The following is a 17,667-nucleotide window of genomic DNA, read 5'->3' as shown; positions in this document are numbered from 1 at the left end:
GTATTGCATTGTAATTGTCCTTTAGGCAGGCTTGAATTGCTGTGAGGCATTTGGGGAGTGGATTTTTTGGCTGAAAGGTGGACTACTGCAACAACAGCAATACAAATTAGGGTCTGCATCTCAACGAGAAAAAATAAATACCCTTGGGTGTGCACAAACTCTTTATGCATGTAAAGCAGGCCTTTGGATCTCAGCCGGTTTGTGTAATGCAATGCGGACGTTCATCTGGGTGCAATTTGCATCCAGTTTACACACCCGCCAAATCAGGTCTAGCAGGGAATTGCTCCATAAAAACAGCTTCTGCACAAGGATTTCCCTTGCTGGTTTGGAATGTTTGTTTAAGCTGTCTCCCCACTTTTTATTTTGCCAGAGCCCTGATTGAAAAGACAACATTTTGTTTATTAGCCAACATGTCCTGGACAGAATACAGACATTGTGTGTATGTTTTCAGTGCACTCAGGTAGCTGGTGCAACTTTCCCCAGACTGTATGATTACTGTGCCCTCTTGTTTTCCCCTTGCTTTATCAAGAGTGCAAAGTCAGGAGACTCTTTGCAGATAGCTGTGGATTGTGGAAGTTACTCTTAAAAAGAATGAAAGCCCCATAACTCATAGACCCAGTGAGGTGTGAGTGAAATATGTTCTGTTCTCTCAGTTATGAATAAAGCTCATCAATTACAGCCAGCTGTCAAGATCCTTTCAGGAGACATTCCAAAAGGTAATCTTGAAAATATGTTAGTTTTTCATTTTCTCGCCCCTACCTTTTCCCCCAGCCCAGCTGAATTATGAATGTATATATTGACATTTTTCTTATTATGCAGACTGCTTCTACATTGTGCATAGAATGGAGCCATTCCGAGGGGCTCTAAGAATGATGACCCGCGAGCTTTCATCCTCTTGCTTTTCTTTCTACGAAGTAACCACAAATTTCCTCCTGGCTTTTTGGACACACAAGAAATCTAGGTGTTTGGATGTTATTTTAATCTAATGATAGTCAAATCATTTGGGCTTTCACCCAATGAGAGAAACCTCGGTCAATTCACTGTATGAGTTTGAGTTGATGATTCAATCAATTCATCAGTTCCAAAACTGCATAGGAGAATAAAACTAGCTCTAAAGCATGGCTAGTTAGTTTTCTTTTCTGTCGAGGGCCTCATTTCCTCCAGTTACTCTCAGGGGTGATCTGTGGGGTGGGTGGGGGGGCCATGCTGGGAGTAGTCCTGAAGCTAGGATGTGGGCGGGGAAAGAGCCAAAAGTAGATGGGCCCATCCCTCTTTCTCTTTCTGCCACCCCATTTAGGAGGGACTGATAATTTTTTCCAAAGGACTGAACTGATTGATTGCACAGGGCTTTTTAAAATTAGACGGAAGGCCTTCCCTTCCCAGGTTTAAAGCAAAACAAATATTTCTACATTTTATTTGCAATTATAACAAAAGAAAAAGAGAAAGGGGAAAAGAAGTGCAACAGTAACAAAAAGAACATGACCAAAAGCATATCCAGTCACAATAACTGTTCACAACATCATTAATTAAAAAAAAATCTTGACGCTTCCATTTCAAATGACTACATTAATATAAGCATATATCTAAATAAGCATCCAGACAACATTATGATCATCAGATATACTTTCAAATGCAGCAAGAGCAGCAAGTTCTTTAAGCCATTGAATGACAGGTGGTGGGTGTTGAGCCTTCCCAGGCTTGAAGCGTGTGAGGGCTCTCAATGGGCTGCCTTTCTGTTAATGGGCTGACTGTCTGTCACAGGAATATGCACCAACCTTGTGCCTGCATGCTTTATTCTTCTGCTGTCCCTGGCTTCCTTCCCTCTCAGCCAAGATAAGTATGTTGAACCTGGGCCATTCTCATAGTAGGCATTGTCTTCAAAGAAATATCTCCCTTCATTTGCACCCACAAAAAGTGCCTCTTTTAAGGTATTGCTTGTCAGCTGCAGTTTTGCTGAGTAGTTGTATTAAAGATTTGGGGCAGTATCCAATGGTTGCGGCACTTACACAATTTGATGTAGCCTAGCATAAGCAACCTCTAGCACAACGTCAGTAGTGTAAGTAGGTGTGTTAGGTTTTCCAGGGAAAGGTGGCACCACTGAAACTTTGCTGCTGGCATTTAATGTGTATGAAACTAGGGTGACCATATGAAAAGGAGGACAGGGCTCCTGTATGTTTAACAGTTGCATAGAAAAGGGAATTTCAGCAGTTGTCATTTGTATATATGGGGAACCTGGTGAAATTTCCTCTTCATTCCAACAGTTAAAGCTGCAGGAGCTCTACTAGAGTGACCAGATTTAAAAGAGGGCAGGGTACCTGCAGCTTTAACTGTTGTGATGAAGAGGCAATTTTACCAGGTGCTGTGCACATACAACTGACACCTGAAATTCCCTTTTCAATACAACTGTTAAAGATACAGGAGCCCTGTCCTCCTTTTCATATGGTCACCCTAATGAAGCGTTGCCCAGCCTGAGTATCTTTTTATAACCAGAACATTTGAAAACACCAAAATGACACATTTACTCAGAACTTTTGTGCTGAAGGGAAGAATGATCAATTCTGTAGAGTCGCCAGTCTGTTGAATGATCTATAAAACGAGGAGGGAAAATACCCTTAGTACTGCAGCAGAATCTCGTTCTTTATTACCTCAGTTCCTTCGGAATCTGGTGTGAAACAGATTCACAAATAAAGAGGAGGTGTAAACTGAGGAACATAATCACCTCAGGTCCTGAATTACCAGACCTGAAAGAGACTGTAGTGGTATGGGATGTGGATCCTAATTTTGAAGTATAGTATTCTAAAATTATCCCAGTGTTCTGTTTGGAAAAATAGAGCTTCTTCGGCCTTAAGACTATAAGACTACTTTGCTCCATAGGACCAAAGGCATATGACAGAATCAGAAATGAGACAAAGGCTCTCTGCATAACTATAGGACTGTCTGTCAAAAGGGAAAATGTAAGATGTGCATACTTCAAATTGAGCACCTGGGTACACTGAAAGTGTCCTTGCTGCCAGGTTGTATCACCTCCCAATCACTCTTCGGTCTCATTTACACATTACCAGAGCACTCTAGTAGTCATTTTCTCATAGTTTGGTACTGTACCCCTCTGTTATTGTCTGTAGAGAGAAATCAAATAGGTGAGCTGTTGGTTGGGCCACTTCTGCATTGCCAAAAAAGAGGACAACTATTTGCATATGCAATTTATATATATGGGAGCAAATTCAGAAATGATAACTATCATTGAAATAAAAATGCCTGCCTCTGAATAACAGTTGCTGGGAGACATGAGTGAAAAGGTGATATTGTGCTCATGTCCTGGATGAGCGCATCTCATAGGCACCCATTGGTCACTGTGGAAACGGAACGCTGAGCTAGATAGGCCTTTGGTAAGGGAAGGAACTTTTCTAAGAATTTCCTCAAAGAAAAAGACCCCAGCATCTCTTGTTTGGTGCTCTTCCCTTTCTTATTGTTTTATTACGATTTTATTAGAATGTGAGCCTATGTGGCAAGGTCTTGCTATTTTATTGTTTTACTGTGTACAGCACCATGTACATTGATTAATAATAACAAAATAATAATAATAATAATAATAATAATAATAATAATAATAATAATAATAATAATAATAATAAGAAAGATATGAAATGTTTACTGTCTCTGATGGAGAATTGCAGAGGCACAGCAAATATCCTAAAATGATGCTCTTCTAAAAGGCTCTTTAATTAATTTATTTTTGCATTTATATCCTGCCTGTCTTCCTCCAAGGAACCCAAGGCAGTGTACATAATCCTCCTCTTCTCTATTTTTATCCTCACAACAACCACCCTGTGAGGTGGGTTGGGCTGAGAGTTTGTGACTGGCCCAAAGTCACCCAGTGGGTTTCCATGGCCGAGTGGGGACTAGAACCTGGATCTCCCGACTCCCAGTCTGACACTTTAGCCACTACACCACACTGGCTCTCTTTAATGAATGGACCCATTGAGGTTCACCTCTCTCTTTGTTGGATGGGAAGGAGCTATGTAATTTGGCCAGCCATTGTGGTGCCTCTCTAGTGACACAGCTGAGTGTTATGGCACTAAGTTGTTGGGAAGTGGTTCCCATACTTTGCTACTTTGGAAATGTAGAAAACAGACCATTTCCCAAACAAATTGATCACAGGTGGATGAAACCATATGTCTTTGAACAGGCCGCTCCCTGAAGCCTAGTATTACTGAACTCAATTCCACCTCTATTATATTATTTGGGCTTGTCGTGGCAACAACCCAAAGCCCTCTAAGTGAAACCCAACAGGGGCAGGCACATATCAAACCATCACAAGTGGGAGGTGGTGTTCATTTCCTTATTAAGTTCCTAAAAGGGGCCTGTTTTGTTGATGAGACGAAATTGCTCTGAGCTCAGAATTGGCACAGCGCAAGCTAGATGGGCTGGGCAGGTTTGACTTGCAGCTTTGCTAGTCACTACACCGAAATAATGAACTAATTTGTAGTTCTTACTTTAAATATAGTGTTGCTTGGGATGTGGCAAAACATAGAACGAATTGGGCAAAATCTAACGTATTTCATATGCAACGGCTGTGATCCTATGTATTTCCCAAGTGAAAGAGATTTAAGCAGTTTGATTGTGTGCAGGATCGCAGCCAAAAATGGCAAGTTAGACCAATTTCCACAGCTTCCTCTTCATGAAAGCCAATGGCTGTGATCCAGCATCTCATTTTGAGGAGGGATTTGGATGTGATGAGGGTGGGAGCAGATCCTTTTATTTTGAGGATGTGCAAATCATGTTGCTCAGATACATGTCCTCTTATGATTTCACCCCAGGTGAAAACTTAATCAACTTTTCGTAACAGCAGAAAAGAACGCCGCAGTGTAACTTCTGAATATTAATGTAAAATGGGGAGAAGATCCATTGTTGAGTCTTCTTTATTAATTTATTTATTAACAGTATTTATAGATGGGTTCTCATTTGAAACAAATCCCGAAGTGGTTTATAAAAGAATAAAACAAAGATGGCCACACACAATGGTACCATGAAGCTGGTACACATCACGGCTGGGGGAAAGTCAAAGCAAACAATAAACACCTAAAATGTGCCAGTAGGCACTCTAGTTGTAGTCCCCCCCTTCAATTTATTGCAATGGGAAGTACAAAAAGAAAAATGTTTCACTGTCATTGGTGAAAATAGTCTTTGTGCCCCTTTAATTTCCCAAAACCTTCCCAACCAGAAACCACTTCCAGACCACAATCAATGTCAAAAAACAATTTGACATCAAGCTGTGTTGGATCCAGGTTTTTAAGGCCCTTGGGCAAAGCAGCCCCAAGTGGGACCTTCCTTCAATGAGTTTATCTTCTCACCACCAGCTGCTATAGCTCTACATCCTCTTTCTCATCATTGCTACCATTTGGTTGCTTGAGAGGCAGAGAGGCAGTCAGCAGGTAGGCAGTGGCACCTCCTGTTCCTCCTCACTGCCACTGTTGTCTGGGCCAGAGTGAGAGGCAGGTGAACAAGAAGATTGCAATGGTGAAGAGGAGCATAGCCAGGGGATTATTGTGAGATGTGGGCCCTTAGCATGCCTACTCTTTGGTGATGATTATTTTTGCAACTAGAGACTCTTGCTTTCCATCAAGTGGGCAGCCTAACGTCAATGAGTACAAGACATTTGACCCATGTCAGGGACAATTAGGTAAGCAGGACCAGGCTGTGCTGATAAATCATCTCTGCTGGCTGCAGTTGTGTGTAACTTTAAATGAGACTTAAACCAGTGGACAATTTTAATTGGTTGCAAACTAATTGGGCACAGGTGCCTTGCCAACATTGCATATTCAGGACACAAAAGCACGGGACATCCATAATGATTTGTGTGTGGGCAAATTGATTCAAATCAGTGCTTAAGTACATTTGGGACTGTAAATTGCCTCTGTATTGTGTTCTGAGCCAGCATAGCATCGCCCAGCACAGATGGCATTTCCTGTCTTGGTCCCAGAGGTTTGTTGTATTTTAAGGGATATTGTGATTCATCATATCTACCCCAAACACTTTCCTTTGTAAATCTTTCTAAGAAGGATTTCTTTTTTTGTAGCAGCTTTTGTTTATTGTATCAAGGAATTCTCCTGCTGAAAACAGCCGTTTAATACTTTTTTAATCAACCAGGAGGAAGCGTTATAGCCTTGCCAGATTGACAGAGTAGTTTCCCTTGACTCTTAGCAGATCTTAAAAGGCTGTGTAGTTGAACACAATGAGGAAAACAAGTGTGAGACAAATGATACCACATTGCCTCAGAAAATGTAAATATAGAGAAACCTGCAGAATCAAGGATTATTATATTTTCTTAAGAGGGAACCAGGAATTGGGTCGGAGCAAGGATTTATGACTATTATCCACCCAAAGGTATACCTTTTTATGTTTCATTGATTTAATTGGAGACACTTAAGCATATGCTTAACTTTCACATTGAAATATACAGGACTTAACTTAGGCCAGAACATGTCCTGTGTGTGTGTATATATATATGCCACTGCTTGGCAGCTGCTCCCCCCACCTCAAAACCCTGCAGCATCGCTGCTGTTGGGTGGGAACACTAAATCTGGATGGCACCAGGGAGCTCAGGCCGTCCGGCAGTCATCCGGCTTGTCAATCCCGCCCCCTGCTCAATGGCCTGTGTCCCTGGGCTTATCCTGTACTGGGAACCATCCCTAGGAATGCCCCCGAACTGAAGTCACCACTGGCAGATGGGAGAAACAACATGGTGGTGTTGGAGCAAACGGAAACGTCATGGTGAAAGGAGACCCCAAGAAAGTGCAGTTAAAAAGAATGGCACCCCAAATACTACACCATTGCCTCAAACCAGCCTTCCCCAGCCTGGTGCCCTCCATTTGTTTTGGTCTTCAGTTCTCATCAGACCTAGCAAGTGTTTCCAAAGGTTAAGAATGCTGGGAATTGTAGTCCAAAACATCTGGAGGGCACCAGGTATGGGAAGGCTGCCCTAAATTATAAGGTAAATGAAGGCTGTAATCCTATACTCTCTTACTTGGGGTAAATCCCATTAAACTCAGTGGAACTTACTTCTGAGTAGACATGCATGGGATTGCGCTATAAAAAGCCTTCTTATGGAGCAGAGCTACGTTCTGCTTTTCATATAAACGTTTAAGTGAAAATGCTTTCAGAACATGTTTAATTAAAACTGGGGGCTCTGGAGAGTGTTGCTTGGAAAATTGCAGCCCCTTATTTTGTCTGCCATGTTTGTTTGACTGTTCTCAGTGGTGCTTCAATGGCCTGTCCTGCTTTATTCTGGCTGAATAGTGTGTGTCAGGAGAGGGAGCTCACTTTTTATATATTGTTCAGTGGCTGCCTTCTCTAAAGCCAATGCATGTTGCTAACCATGAAAAAGAAAATAGGAGGGGGTGTGATAAGAAAAAGCAAATCAAAATTTCTGCTATTTTTGTTGCTGCTACTGGTCTTTATAATGTTCCCTACAGGCACACTGAATGAAAACAAAGTTTATTTTACTGTGGGATTACAAGAATTGCTGAGTGCAAAGTTGTTTGCCTGGCAGGAAGTAGCGAGGCAAGATTTCTTTAAAAGTTCTGCAGTGCCCCACGAGGGATTCCTTGTCTTTATGCAGCTCTGCTTTGGCAGGATGGCCTCCTCTTATGTTTCTGCACAACACAGAGGCTATTCATTCAGTGATGTGGCAATCCTAAAGCTGTTAACTCTTCAGAGATTTCTTATTAGAGTGTGCCCAAATTTGTGCAAAAGTTATTCGCTTCTGTCTATTGCCACCTTGTTAGGTATAATGCCACCTCCTTCTCTCTCCCTCCCTTCCTTCCCATATAGTAAGCAGACTACCAGGGAAGGGATAGATCACTCTTGGCAGAGGTCTGAACTGATCACATGCTGAGGGCTGCATGAAAAGAGGCCGAAGGCTGCATGAAATTCACCAAAGGGCTGCATGAAAAGAGGTTGAGGGCCGCCTGAAATTAGCCCGAGGGCCGCCTGAAAAGAGGCCAAGGGCTGCCTGAAATTAGCCCAAGGGCCGCATGAAAAGAGGCCGAGGGCCGCCTGAAATTAGCTCAAGGACTGCCTGAAATGAGCCCAAGGGCTGCATGAAAAGAGGCCGAGGGCAGGCTGAAATTAGCTTGAGGGCAGGCTGAAATTAGCTTGAGGGCCGCCTGAAATTAGCCCAAGGGCCGCATGAAATTAGCCCAAGGGCCGCATGGAAAGAGGCCAAGGACCACCTGAAATTAGCTTGAGGGCTGCATGGAAAGAAGCCAAAGGCTGCATAACATTAGCCCAAGGGCTGCATGAAAAGAGGCCGAGGTCCGCCTGAAATTAGCTTGAGGGCCACATGAAAAGAGGCCAAGGGCTGCCTGAAATTAACCCAAGGGCCGCATGAAAAGAGGCCAAGGACCACCTGAAATTAGCTTGAGGGCTGCATGGAAAGAAGCCAAAGGCCGCATAACATTAGCCCAAGGGCTGCATGAAAAGAGGCCGAGGTCCGCCTGAAATTAGCTTGAGGGCCACATGAAAAGAGGCCAAGGGCTGCCTGAAATTAACCCAAGGGCCGCATGAAAAGAGACCGATGGCTGCCTGAAATTAGCCTGAGGTGCATCCATTTGGGCACAAATTCTTCCACTGATTGAATAAACCTCATCAGATGCAACATGTCCCTAAGCTCAGCCTCTGTACCAGAGGACTGGAAGATGGCCAATGTAACACCAATTTTCAAAAAGGGATCCAGGAAATTACAGGCCAGTTAGCTTGACATCTGTTCCAGGTAAATTGGTTGAAAGCATTATTAAAGACAAAATTAGTAAGCATATAGAAGGGCAGGTCCTGCTGAAGAAGAATCAACACGGCTTCCGCAAAGGCAAGTCCTGTCTCACTAATCTACTAGAATTCTTTGAGAGTGTCAACAAACATGTAGACAGGGGTGATCCGGTGGACATTGTTTATTTGGACTTCCAAAAGGCTTTTGATAAAGTCTCCTACCAAAGATTCCTGAACAAACGTAACAGTCATGGAATAGGAGGAGACGACTCCTCTTATTGATTAGTAACTGGTTAGAGAACAGAAAACAGAGAGTAGGAATAAATGGTCAATTCTCCCAATGGAGGGAAGGAAATAGTGGGGTCCCTCTCACCCAAGACATGCTGGGAGTTGTACGCATAAGCCTAGGGCCCTGAATAACTTGTTAATCTTTGAACACTGTCTGAGATGTGGTGGGAGAGTGGGCTTTCTTAGTTGTAGTACTCTGTTTATGGGTTTCTTTTTCCCAGGCAAACTTGCTTAGTGACTGTATTAATGGCTTTCCAGTGCTGAGTGATTTTTAATTCCCCCCCCCACCAAGGCTTTTTAATTTGATGAGATCTTTTTATGCTGCATTTCCCCCTGTTATAACTAAACCACAACGTTCCAAGACAGATGCAAGAATTACTGAATAAAGGTTATTATTTTTATATAAATGCCTAACTATACCATTGAAACAGAGGAATGGCTGATAGCTGAGGCTAGAATGGAATGGTGGATGAGGTGAGTGGCAGTTGGGGAAAGTCAGGTAGACAGCTAGTGAGAGGTCAGGAAAGTGGGAGCTGATTTAGGATTGATAGTGACCTGGTTTGCACATAGTGACATTGCTGTCCCTCAAAATCAGGGGTTAAAGGCTCGCTACCCTGGCGCATTAGCAGCCAATTAAACACACAAGGCTGGAGAATGCTCTGAATCCATTTACTTCCGATACTGCAGTATGGGGGTGCTCTCTGGTTCCACAAAATGGAGGCACCAAGAACAAGGGAATCTCACAGTATATATAGGCCCTGACTACAAGAGGGTGTTAGTCTCTTTCTAACCTTTCTATTGGTCAGTTCTGGATTAGCAACTTTAAATTACATTCAATTTTCAAGTTAAGGTGCACAATCTCAATGTGTCATAGGTTACATTCGATGCTCCATTAGTTGAAAGTTTTTCCCTTTGTCTGCTAGGACATGATGCCCACCATTAAGGAATGCGAATCTGGCATGTAGCCACCTGTAGCCACCCTTTGGCAGAGAAGCTATCTTTAACCCTTGGTACATTACATTCATCAGAGAGATGAAATCTCTCCCTGGGTCTATCAACATGGTTTGCTAACCCATGCTTTATAATGACATGGTTTGCTAACCCATGCTTTATTTAAAATCAGCCACTCTACATGCCAGGACTACACCTCCCTCCAGCATGCTTTTGACAGTCCTCGGGTGCCTGTGTCCTCTGACAGGTGCTTTCTTCTCCTCGTTGCTGATGCTGCTCCTTGATAGGGGAGGGAAGCAGCTCTCAGTGGACACATGCAACTCTGGCCAAGTACTGCTGGGACTGCCTCAGCCCGCACTTCTCACCCACCAAGTGCTCCATCAGGAATCTGTATTGAAGGGCTGGGGCTGGCCAGGCACTTGCCCCCCTTTGTTGACCCTATTTCTGGGCATGCACAGAGTGCTTCCCTTTCCTTCCTCCCTCCCACTTAAGGCTGAAGGCTGCGCATGCTCTTCCCCAAGTTTCTGAGAAAACAGCGATATCAGGACAGGGTTCTTTTGAGCATGTCCAGAGTTTGGCCTCTCAAAGTCACGCTGTTGTATCTAGTTATGATTTTAAAACCACTACATGGCAGGTGGGAGAAGGCCCTGCAAATGGATGCAGCACATTTATATGGGTTCTTTCCTTCTTTGTGGAATTGGGTCGACTGCTTGAGCCTGACTTTAGGAATCACAATGACGCCAAAGGCTGGTAAGTCTGGCCTCCCGCCCAAGGCATGCTGGGAGTTGTAGGCGTAAGCCTATGTTTTTATTAAATTCTTTAAGAATACTTTAAACCCCAAAATTTGTGTTTTTAGGTTTTTTGGTACATTGTACAGCCAGACCTATCACTGTGTCAAATTTCAAGTTTCTAACTCATCTGGAAGTGGGTAAACATTTCTGGACATACATGATACACACAAACTTTTTGCTTTATAGGTAGAGATAAACAAACAAATAAATGTGTATCTGTGTTTCTCATGTGGGTGCTGCCAAAATCCTGTACAGATCAATGGGACCATAACACAGGACTATAGTTTCCAGTCTACTTCTTAGCTACTTCTTTATGCTGGATAGTATCAGTTCTTGTTGCAATGCTGGTTTCCAGAGGAGAAAAACAATAATAAAGCTCACCTACCAGAACCAGGGGACTGTGTTTGCACATTATGTGCATATGTACATGACATGATGTATAGTTCTTGTGGGCACTCCTTTGGATGTGCAATTAGACTGCTCCAGAGAAGTTGTTAGCAGAGCACTTGTATGCATCCAAGTTCCTATGATCATATGAATTTTTGAATAGGGATGGATCAATTTTTATTGGGCTAATTCCAGTTGCTTACATAAAGCACTTGAATATCTGGGCACTTCCCTAACATTTAGACCCAAAGATGTGTTCAACTGTGTCTGGATAGGCTTATACTGATGTATCTACAGCGGTATCCAGTATGGGGCAAGATTAAAGTTGACCAAATTGTCCATTGGGTGGCGTAGTGATCCATAAAACTGGCCTTTCAGTACTTTCACAGGCATATTTAGGAGTGGTTTTTAAACATCACCAATTGGCTACTTGTAGCAGAATGGCTATTAGCCATGTCAAAGGAATTACCAGCACATTCCATGAGATTTAACAACTTCACAATGGTACATCCTGATTTAAAATAAAGTTCTGCTGCTCTGTTTACCAGGTTTTCTTTCTGCTTGCCATTTATTTTATGTACATGGCAAGAGAGCACATTTTCATTTACTCTGATCCATGACTGTGGGACTCAATTCCCTGTTGTTATTAGAAATGCAAGATGCTGTTCCTTTAAAATACCCCCCCCCTTCATCGTACACATTGAAAATCGTATTTGTTTTGCTTGGGTTATTAATATTTGATTCCATTTATTTTTACTGTGACTTTGTTCAGTGCCCTGGAATGCTTGCACAAAGGACACTTTATAATGCAAATTCTGATTTGATTGAAAGTTCTCGGGAAGCCAGATGCAGGGTTTTTGTTTTTGTTTGTTTTGGAATTGATTGCAGTGACATGCATCCTTAAGGAAAGCTACAATAGGAGAGACAATGAAAAAGGTTGTTGTTCTGGAGATGTTATCCTTGCTTTTGTTTGAGGGCTCTACCATGCGAATAGAAACAGATTCTTATTCATCACTGATTCCTTTCCATTGTGTGGATCTGTTGTATCCTTAATTCATCTACTTGCCTGGATGATTAGCTATTTCATTTTGCTTCAGGTGCTTCCCGATGTCATTGCTTGGATTATCCATAGCAAGGCAGCTCTAAAACAGAACATAGTTCCTTAAGGAGGTTCTTCCTATTGCTGGATTTTTGAACTTGTACATAAGAACCCAAGAAGAGCCTTGCTGGATCAGACCAAGAGTCCATTTAGCCCAGCATTCTGTTCACACAGTGGCCAACCAGCTATTGACCAGGAACCCACAAGCAGGACACAAGTGCAGCAGCACCCTCCCACTCATATTTCCCAGCAACTGGTGTACATGGGTTTACTGCCTCTGATACCAAGGGGGAATCCACACGTCGTTCTCAGGGCGCTTCTAAGCGACCCCAGTGTGGCCCCAAAGTGATCGTGTAACTTACCTGGAGAAGAGCCGAGGAAGAGACGTCCTTGCCGCCGCCGCCACCCAACTCCCCCCTCGCCAGCTGGCGAGGAGAGCTCGGCTGAAGAAGGCGGAGTGGAGAGCGGAAGAAGCTCTCCACCCCGCCTTCTTCCCCCGAGCTCTCTGAGCCATCCGGACTAGTAGCCATTGATAACCTTTAAAGCCGTCCACACTGGTGCCCATCAGTACATCTTGTGGTAGTGAATTCCATAGTTTAATTATGCACTGTGGCTTTAACGAAAAGTTGAATGGAACATGAGTCCCTACTTCTGTGGCCCCAGGTTTGATCCAGGATCTGCTGTCTGTGAGGAAGGGACCTTCTGTGAGAGGAATGGTTCCGTTCACAGAAGGTCCCACCACCTAATATTTGTGTTCCCTGCACCCAGCTCACCCCATTCAGCTGGTTCTCTTGACTTTCTGTATATGAACTTCTGGAGGAGCTGCCATAGAAAGGAGGGGGTCAGGTTTCTGTTGCCCTATACTCATGGAAGGCGACTTTCTGAAGAATTTAGGAAATAGAAACCAAAGGCACAGTTACAAGATGGGGGGATACTTGGCTCAGCAATACTACAAACGAGAAGGATCTTGGAATTGTTGTAGATCGCAAGCTGAATATGAGCCAACAGTGTGATATGGCTGCAAGAAAGGCCAATGCGATTTTGGGCTGCATTAATAGAAGTATAGCTTCCAAATCACGTGAGGTTCTGGTTCCTCTCTATTCGGCCCTGGTTAGGCCTCATCTAGAGTATTGCGTCCAGTTCTGGGCTCCACAATTCAAGAAGGACGCAGACAAGCTGGATCGTGTTCAGAGGAGGGCAACCAGGATGATCAGGGGTCTGGAAACAAAGCCCTATGAAGAGAGACTGAAAGAACTGGGCATGTTTAGCCTGGAGAAGAGAAGATTTGAGGGGAGACATGATAGCACTCTGCAAATACTTAAAAGGTTGTCACACAGACGAGGGCCAGGACCTCTTCTCGATCCTCCCAGAGTGCAGGACACAGAATAATGGGCTCAAGTTAAAGGAAGCCAGATTCCAGCTGGACATCAGGAAAAACTTCCTGACTGTTAGAGCAGTACGACAATGGAATCAGTTGCCTGGTGAGGTTGTGGGCTCTCCCACACTAGAGGCCTTCAAGAGGCAGCTGGACAAGCATCTGTCGGGGATGCTTTAGGGTGGATTCCTGCATTGAGCAGGGGGTTGGACTCGATGGCCTTGTAGGCCCCTTCCAACTCTGCTATTCTATGATTCTATGAAGAGAGCCTCCTCTTCATTTTATGAGGAGTTCAATAAATTTTAATACAAGAATAATCCTAGCTGTCGAGGAATATGAACATATTTGTAAGGTGTCGATCTTCAAAATACCGTCCAACAGAAAGCGCATGCAAACCCTTAATTCACAATAGTCTCCTTTTGAGCCAGCAGAGATCTAATGCAGTAAGTAGAGAATGAGTATAAAAATGCAACGGGATCGTTGCTTTGCTGCAAATGTTACTAATAGGATTAGAAAAGGCTTACGGTCTGAAAATGAAATGATAAAACTCACCACGTTGAAATACTGAATGGCTCACAAATGCACGGGTTTTACAAGTGATTTCCTGTTGAAGGTTTTTGTTAACTTTGCCATGGTAACGTCTAGTGTCATGAATAAGTGCTAATCTTTAAAGCTCCTTAAGAAGGTAGTACGGTAGCAGCTGTAATCCCTTCCTTGCTACGTTCCTCAGTTTTGTGAAGGAGTCTTCAGGAGAGTCTTAACTTGAAGTAGGTAATGGTTGTGCTGTCCCCAAGCAGTGTGTGCTTGTAAGAGCGGGTTGGAATAGTAGAATAGAATTTGGATCCAAATTAATATTTTACCATAAATCATAAACTGTATCATCCAAAAGGAATAATTCTGAAGGCTGGCATTCTTTCGGTCTGATACAATCATACGACTGAGTGAAATTGGCCATTTATTGGAAAAGCCATTCCAAGTTTTTCCAGGGGTAAAATTACTTATTTATATGTTTAGCAATTGTTAAGACTCAGTTTTTTTTGTTTTTGTTTACCTAATTCATGCTCATAGTACTCTTTGGGTACTTCTAGATGGATGACTCCTAGTTTTTCCAGTTAAAGAGCATCATCAGATGGGGAAAAATCACATTTCCTTACCATCTCCGCCCCCCTCACTTCTGTCTCATGATACTTCCTCTTTCTTCAGAAAGGGGAAGAAAGAGGAAGTAAACAATGACCATGTGACTCATTCAGTGGCCATTTTTATTGTGCTGCTTTTCCTGCACACAGCAGGAAATGGCGGTACATTCCATGTCAAAATAATTAAATAAATAAATCAGATTTAAAGGGGTCTATTTTGTGATGGAAAGAAGGCAAGAAAGAGTGGGAGATGCATGGGAGGTGGACATTGTTGTCAGAAGGACCCGCGAACATCCGTAAAGGGGGGACGACAAGCATTGATAAAACGCTCATCTGATGACTCTGAAAATGTATTGTCAGTGATTCCATCTTTTTCTCCTTATTGGATTGTTTTTGTGGAAGAAAAAGAAGATGGAGGAAAAAGCAGTGGGAAAACATGGGAAGGTTACAAATGGGGGACAATATTGTATAGATCCCCGGTAAATTCCATATTTGAGGCAGGGCAATTGGGCTGATACAAATTGGGCTGATACAAATCATTGTTGTCCGAGGCAAAAGACAAAATGGCATTTCCTGCCCCCTAACTCCACATACAGAAGCTAACTGGAATCTTGTAGTATATTTCAGGGGTGGGGAACTTTATCTGGGTTGGGGGGCAAATGGACCCCCCCCCCCCCCGAATCCTCTGCAGGCCAGATGACATCCATGTGTCATGTCAATATAACAGCGCATCAGCCTCAAACTAGCCAGGCACTGTTGTGACCCAAGCTACCAAGAGGCACCCAATGGCTGATGTATCCAGACACTGAACTCTCATTTGGCACTCATGGCAATGATGGGGAGACTGAATGGATGCTAAGTTGTTATTAGAGAGCCTGGAGCCAACACAGTTTTGGTTGAAAATAGATTTCTGAGCCTTGCCAATGGGCCTTTTCCTAAATTTTCCACTTCAATTCAAATATATTGCCCTTATTCAAGACAGTTTGCCAGCTGTTTCTCACTATCACTTCTTGCCACCTCCTTTGGCCTCAGAGCTAATGACACATCCAGGGGTGGGGGCGGGGACTAGGGTGACCACATGAAAAGGAGGACAGGACTCCTGTATCTTTAACAGTTGTATTGAAAAGGGAATTTCAGCAGGTGTCATGTGTATATATGGAGAACCTGGTGAAATTTCCTCTTCATCACACCAGTTAAAGCTGCAGGTGCCCTGCCCTCTTTTAAATCTGGTCACTCTAGTATAGCTCCTGGAGCTTTAACTGTTGTGATGAAGAGGGAATTTCACCAGGTTCTCCATATATACAAATGACACCTGCTGAAATTCCCTTTTCTATGGAACTGTTAAAGATACAGGAACCCTGTCCTCCTTTTCATATGGTCACCCTAGCGGGGACAGAATGCTTGCTTGGCCTCACAAGCCCAAGGTAGTAATGCTCCTCATGAGTAAAGGGCTCCTTGGGAGTCAGGGGTTCCTTGAAAGCACAGCTAAGTGATTGCAGCTGGACCTGGGCAAAGTCCAGGAGACCAGACTCTATAAGCTTGCCTTCCCCAACCTGATGCCCTCCAAATGTTGTGGACTACAACTCCCATCAGCAAGGCAAACAGTCAGTGACTATGTTCACAATGCTCTCTGGGTGCTTGTGGGGTGGTGATTAGGAGAGTTGCTGTCCACACTAGGCAGGGGAGCTGATATAAGTCCTCAGTTGAAATCTGATAGTTGCTGGAACAGCACATCTTTCTGAATTCTGCTAACTGGCTTTCCTGACTGTTCCACTTGAAGCTTAATCTTCCCTGCAGCTGACAGTTTTCCTTAGAAGAAAGCATGATCTAAGGAGAGCGCACCACATTTGGGAGCAAAATTGAGCTCCTGGTGGTTCCAAGAGTAGAATCAAGGTGCTTGCTCCTGTTGCTGTGTCATAAAGGAAAATTGCCACTTTTGGCCACTGCTGTGACTAATACAGTGGTGGTGGGGCTGCAAAAAAGACCAGGGGAGCTGCAGGAGGCCCCAACTACCACGTTGCCTGTCCCTGTTCTAGGCTTTGCAACATCATGCATGTGTAGCATCAAGAATCCTACTTGAGCTCTCTTGTGCACCGAGAGCTCTTGCATGCACAAGTTGCTTTGTTTATTTCAGTGATGAGTGTGCAAGGGAACATACATGTGACTCTGTTTTTCCCCAATTTAATGAAGGGGGCATCACTTGACAGAATTCTATTCACACACTGGCACTCTTGCTCCTTTCACAGATCGTTGGATCAACATGAATCCATCGCAGGGGGACTATCTTATCTTCAAAGATTCCCACATTGCTTCAACCATGTGTGTGCAAATTACAGCTCATCCAATTCCCACCTTTCCATTTTTACATTAGTTTCTTCCTTGCTGCATGTTCTGACTTGGATTGCAAAAGCTGATGTGTGGGCTATGAACCCTTAAAAAAAATCTTGTATTGCATTAAGTTTTCATCATTGTGTCATGTCTTATAGTTTTACAGAGATAAGTCCCCTCCCAAAGCAACTAAAAATTAAAGTTGTGTGCAGTTCGTTTTGATGGGTAAGGGGATGTCCTATCGATAGCACAGATTCCAAAGCTAAGAAGAGTATCGCACAGCCCATTGTTCTAAGAAAATGCATACGAGCCTGTCCATCTCAATTTTCAAGATGAACGCAACCATTATCTAGAAGCAATTAATTCCTGCCGTATGAAAAACGTACAAAAGAAAGGAAGATGAGGCTGCCATTCCATATTATGTTCTTGAGAGGTGATGCTAATTTGAGGTAAACTATGAATAGATTGACTTTTCTATATCTGGTGTGTCTGCGCTAAAAGATGACAAAAGAAGTGGGTCACCCCGAGATACTTCGAATCTAAAAATAT

The sequence above is a fragment of the Elgaria multicarinata genome, chromosome 1, assembly GCF_023053635.1.
Source record: "Elgaria multicarinata webbii isolate HBS135686 ecotype San Diego chromosome 1, rElgMul1.1.pri, whole genome shotgun sequence".
Lineage (NCBI taxonomy): Eukaryota > Metazoa > Chordata > Lepidosauria > Squamata > Anguidae > Elgaria > Elgaria multicarinata.
The sequence above is the reverse complement of the archived record's forward strand: the minus strand, read 5'-3'. Positions refer to the sequence as shown.